The sequence below is a fragment of the Bos indicus genome, chromosome 17, assembly GCF_029378745.1.
Source record: "Bos indicus isolate NIAB-ARS_2022 breed Sahiwal x Tharparkar chromosome 17, NIAB-ARS_B.indTharparkar_mat_pri_1.0, whole genome shotgun sequence".
NCBI classification, from domain to species: Eukaryota; Metazoa; Chordata; class Mammalia; order Artiodactyla; family Bovidae; genus Bos; species Bos indicus.
The window spans coordinates 39,996,716-40,003,005 of NC_091776.1; positions in this window are offsets into that span (position 1 = coordinate 39,996,716).

Consider the following 6,290-nt stretch of genomic DNA (forward strand, 5'->3'; position numbering starts at 1 on the left):
TTTTTTCTGAGTGCTCTATTGTAATACAGAATCACCCCGATGACCTCAAGTGAGGCTTAATAGTGTCTCTTATCCACCAACAAAATTACTAACTCACTGTCAACCTCTAAGCTATCATTTAATTTCAATTAAAGTTAATTCCCCACTATTTAGGATCTACTTATCTAAGTATGTCAATAATGCTTATCGCCCTTCAGCATCTAGGACACCTAACACTTAGCATGAACTGCTTTTTTATTAACATTTGAGCTCCAACAGTATGCAGTGTATACCATAAGTGACAAAATCAGACACAAACTTGCCAGTTTGCCAGTTAGTCTAAACCAAACTGTCAGTCACCATAATCCAAGTAAGCCATCTATTAGGCTGCCTCATAAAGGCATGTTAAAGGCATGTTTAAGGCATGTTCTGTCATATTATCTAGGAAGTCATTAAGGGATAAATAGAACATTGAGTTTTAACTCTAGAAATACATTTCAAGTTCCGGTCTTAATACCATTCTACCTATAACTTCAAAAAGCCTCAGTGATTACAACAGTAAATTCTAATACATCTCTAAATACATTATGTAAGTTAGGTGTTTAAAGTGAGTAAAATAACTTTCTAAAATTCATATTGGTCCAGGTATGACACAAGAATAGAATTGATACATCTCTATCAATCTATCTATAGAGAGTCATTTTGTTCCAAAATAGCACATTAAACGTTTACTATTCAATCAGTCAATAAGTATTCATTGTGTGTGATGTGCCAGGATCCACTGTTGTCTGTGCTTAGAGTCCTCGTGGTGGGTAAGACAAACATGGTCTGTTCCCTGACCTTTGGGGGCTGGCTCCATGCGTTAGACATCTGCCTAATTTCTTCCCCTTACCTAGGAGAATGACCAGGATGCTAGGATCCAGGAAGCTTCCCTGTTCCAAGACAAGAGATCCCTCTAGTTACCATTGTGTCTAGTGATTACAACCCTCTGGAAGCAAGGCTGAGAGCTGAAGGAGGTTGAATTCTATTAAAAAGCTTCCTCACATACATTCCCCCTTCTCCTAAACAATTTTTATTTACAATGTTTTGCAGTTACTTGAATCTCAAAAGAGTGGAAGGCTGTAGTTTAGACACTGGATTGCTGTCAATGAGCATACTCCACTAGGTAATATTGTGTCTACCTGCAAATAGCATTCCAGAGAGTCCCAGGTGGAGAATACAATTACAAGCCCAGGGAGAAACAGTGAGTACATAGCAGAGAGCTCAGGGAACAAGTCAGATGAAGTGTATCAAAAGCACAATTAGACTCAGACTCTTAGGTTTGATTTTTTAGGAATCCTAGTAAATTCAGAGTTAAGGATGCTGTCTTATGACTAAGAAAGAGGCTAATGTAGTGTCATGTTAACGTGTGGATATTTTAGAACTGATTCTAAAAGAAAGAAACCATTTTCCCAAATGTATTTATAATGACCTTGGTTCTGCTCTGACCACAAATTTTTTTTTATAAAAATATAAATCAGAGAACAATCTGGTTAACAAATAAAACTGTTCTATCATGATTGCATCCCCCACACTGAAAAAACCACTTTCTTCCGCTGATGTGTTTGCATTTGAACTATTGGGCTGGTGGGAAAGTACAGACTTCTGTATTTCCTGATTATGAGAAAGCTGGTGCTGACATTTCTAAAAGGAAATGCGTTGTTAAACTTCTGATCCACTGTCAATTCCTTCTATTGTTGCCTAGGGTTTGGCATTTATTTTTATGAATTGCCCTGTGAAATTGTAGTCCGAAAATCAGTCTGCCAATTTTAAGGAGACCTCTAAAAGCATATAGGTAAAGTATGCAGATTCACAGTTGCTTTAAAGCCTGAAAATCGGTAAACTTAAGGACTTCGTTTTAAAACCTAACAATGTAAATGCCATCACACAGTCAAGGAGTGTTTAATGCATAGATTTTAAAAGCCCATGTTGGTTATCATGAAGGCTTAAATTAATAATGCAAAGAGGAAAAAAACCAAAACCCTTCCATTTCAAACATGCAAAATGAATCCCACAAGATAATTCTGTCATAATGGAACATTGTATATTATTGAATCTGGGTTTCTCTGGTTATGTTAAGGTGGTTACATACACTAAAATTACATCCACCAGAACACTGGTATGCAGTGCAGAATTTGTAAATGTGTTCCAACAAAGAAAAGCAGCTACAATTATCCCCAACCCTGATCTCTAAGTAGTAGAGACCTTGCTTGCAAGGGGGCAAGCAAGCGAGTTATAATACAGCTGTCTGCTTTAGGAGCGTCCAAACCAGTGAAGGTCATGTGAAAAAAGAGAAATTCAATATTCTTGACCAGCTGTGATTTTTTTTTAATGCCAATACTAATAATAATCATTCTGAAGTCATGATTATTTTGTATTTGTTAAACCCAAGACTAGTGCTAGGCACCATATGTACATAAACAAAGGAAAGAATCTGTGCATTGAGCTTACACATCTAAATTAGGCAAAGGAAGTGAAGGGCAAACAAGGGCATGGGAAACATGCACTTAGGGCTGGTCTGGAAAAGGAGGCTATTCCATTGCACTGTATTTTAGTTTAACTATCAGTGTTGCAGGATGGGGGACCCCTTCAAGGGCCTGGGAGTGGGCTGTGGTCTAACACTTGGAAATAAACTGTCCAGGGAGACACCTTAGAGTTAGTCGTTCAGTTGTGCCCGACTCTTTGCAACCCCATGGACTGTAGCCCACCAGGCTCCTTGGTCCATGGGATTCTCCAGGCAAGAATACTGGAGTGGGTTGCCATTTTTTTTCCAGGGGATCTTCCCAACCCAGGGATCGAACCCTGGGTCTCCCTCACTGCAGGCAGATCCTTTACCACCTGAGCCGAGACACACTGGCTGACAAAGCAAGAGACTTTATTGGGAAGGGTGCAAGAGTGGAGAACCAGAGGATAAGGGAACCCAGGAGGGCTGCTCTGCCATGTGGTCCACAGTCTAGAGTTTTATGGTGATGGGATTAGTTTCCTGGTTGTCGCTGACCAATTATTCTGACTCAGTGTGCTTCCTGGTGGCCCATCCACTGCTCAGACAAGATGGGTTCCAGCAAGGAGGATTCTAGGAGGTGGAAGGACACATGATGTCTCCTTTTGACCTTTCCTGAATTCTTCCTGTTGGTGGTGGCTTGTTAGTTCCGTATTCCTTACCAAGACCTCCTGTCATAAAATAACTCACACAAATGGTTACTGTTGTGCCTGGCTAGGGTGGGCGGTTCCAGTTAGTGTTTCCCCTAAAGTCAAGGGTGCATTATTTTGCAACACAAAAATTTAAAGGTGGTGGGGTACCCTGCCTTTATAGGGGGTTAGGAGAAACCTTCAATATGAGGACATATCAAGTTAGAGATTTAAAAGAGGAATGCACAAGTAAATGGCAAAAACAAACAAACAAGAAAAAAAGCCTCTGAACATTGGCTGGGATCTGATAGAGGAAGCAGCCAAGATGGTAGAAGAGAGCAGCTCAGAAGAAGAGAAACTTCCAAGCTCTTGAGAGGCACACCATGATGGTCCCGGCTATCCTTCATGTTCTTATATGAACATTGTACTTATCACAAAAGTATGACCAGTGATAAGCACTGGTAAGACATATAAAACTGAGTTTGGTTTCGCCTCACACTTATCTCACCTACCAGGAATGAGCCTGTGGCATCATAGCTGTCTGTAGAATCCAAAGGTGATTAAATCAGGTTAAAGACTGGTGAAAACCCTCAGCACTCCACCCCAACCTGACTGGGTGCGTCAGAGACAGGATTGTTGACACAGGAGATAACACAGAAGTGATTGGACTAGCAGAACTTTAGTTGCTGCAGAGGAAGAAAATGTCATTCCCCCCCCCCCCCCCCCCACCGCCAATGGAGTCAATAAAATACAGCTTTGCAAGGGAAACAGAATCTAATGTCAGACAGTCTCAGATTTGAAAACCTTTTCTGATAGACAGGAGCTCTATGACCTTGAGGAAAGTGCTTAACCTCTCTGAGTCTTAGCTTCTATCTTTATAAAGTAGTTTAAAAATATCTTCCTTGCTAGATTACTATGACAATAACTCAAAACAGGATTTATAAAAGTAAATACTCTGTCTCATCTCTCCCTTCCCCTGAAAGTAAAGAGCTTTGGTCAAAGAATTGTGATATGGCCCTTCAAATTACAAGAGAGATTTTAGGTTAAAAATACATTGACCTAGTTGACTTTATATTACAGAATTTTGAACTTAGATGTAGTTCTTTTATTTAGGCTATTTTAGTAAATAAGCTTTAATCACTTATTGCAAGAAGCCCAGAGCCTCAAATGTAAATAATGTTCTATCTGGGGCAGAGGTTCCAACTGGGGATGATCAGCAGCTTCACAAGGCTGAGAATGCTGGCAGAGCTAGGCAGGGATGCCATCTCTAGAAAGAAAGCCTCCTGCGCTCCACAGGGGAGAATAGGAACTGCTTGTCAGATGCATCAAAACTCGTGTCTGAGGGATCTCTGCTCTTACCAAATGAAAAAACACAATTGACTCTTACAAGTATTGAATCCATTACCAGGATTATCTCCATTTCAAAAAGCAAGGGATAGTTACCATCTATTAGTCTGCATACTGTTTTCCCAGGTGGCTCATTGGTAAAGAATCTGCCTGCCAATGCAGAAGCAGCAGGAGACACGGGTTGATCCCTGGGTCGCAAAGATCACCTGTAGGAGGAAATGGCAGCTCACTCCAGTATTCTTGCCTGGGCAATCCCACGGACAAAGGAGCTTGGCCAGCTACAGTCCGTAGCCCGCCAGAGTTGCAGAGTTGGATATGATTGAGCTCACAGTCAGTCTGTGTGTTGTTATCCCTTTTTTATTATACCATTTTTAAATGTCACAATTACTGATTCCAAATATTAATATGTATAAATCTGCACCTCACATTCAAAAGACTAAAAAGTATGTATCGTAAGATCAAGTGAACCAGAGATGCAATTTAATTACAGACTAAGATAATATTTACAGAAGTGTTTTTGTCTTTTTTCTTTAGTTTATTTTATTCAAGTACAGTTGATGTACTGTGTTGTGTTAATTTCTGCTGTATAGCAAAGTGATTCAGTTATATGCATATATACATTCTTTTTCAGATTCTTTTCCTTTATGGTTTATAACAGGATATTGAATATAGTTCCCTGTGCCCTACAGTAGGACCTTGTTGTTTATCCATTCTATATGTGATAGCTTGCATCTGCTAATCCCAAACTCCCACTCCTACCCTCCCACTCCCCCTTGGCAGCCACAAGTCTGGTCTCTATGTCTGAGTCTGTTTTTGTTTCATATGCTATGCTATGCTAAGTCGCTTCAGTCGTGTCCGACTCTGTGCGACCCCGTAGACGGCAGCCCGCCAGGCTCCCCGTCCCTGGGATTCTCCAGGCAAGAACGCTGGAGTGGGTTGCCATTTCCTTCTCCAATGTATGAAAGTGAAAAGTGAAAGTGAAGTCGCTCAGTCATGTCCGACCCTTAGCAACCCCATGGACTGCAGCCTACCAGGCTCCCCGTCCCTGGGATTCTCCAGGCAAGAACGCTGGAGTGGGTTGCCGTTTCCTTCTCCATTTGTTTCGTAGGTAAGTTCGTTTGTGTCATATTTTAGATTCCATGTATAAGTGATATTATGTGATATTTGTTTTTCTCTGTCTGACTTACTTCACTTAGTACGTTAATCTCTAGTTGTGATCATGTTGCCAGTAGCATTATTTCATTCTTTTTTATGGCTGAGTAGTATTCCATTATATAAATGTAACACATCTTCTTCATCCACTCATCTGTCAATGGACATTTGGTTGCTTCTGTGTCTTGGCTATTGTAATTAGTGCTGCAATGAACACGGATACATGTGACTTTTTGAATTATGGTTTTCTCTGGATATATGCCCAGGAGTGGGATTATAGGATCATATGGTAGTTATATTTTTAGTTTTTTGAGAAATCTCCATACTGTTTCCATAGTGGCTCCACCAGTTTACATTCCCACAGTGATATGCTTGTGACAGTTGCAACTCCCATGTTTTTAATAGATTTTCAAATCAAATCAATCTGTGCCTTACCTGGCCCATCACTGGCCAAAGAACAATACCCCTGGAGCTCTCCACAGACTCTGCTCAAGGTTAATAGCAGGGTTACAAGCTGTGTAATTGAGTAGAATTTGAGCAAACTACTTTGAAACATTTCTGCATGCCCCCCCCCCCATTTATCTTTATGGTGATTAAAAAAAAAAACCCACAGCACTTTCAACACACGTTTTCTGCAGCCTAAG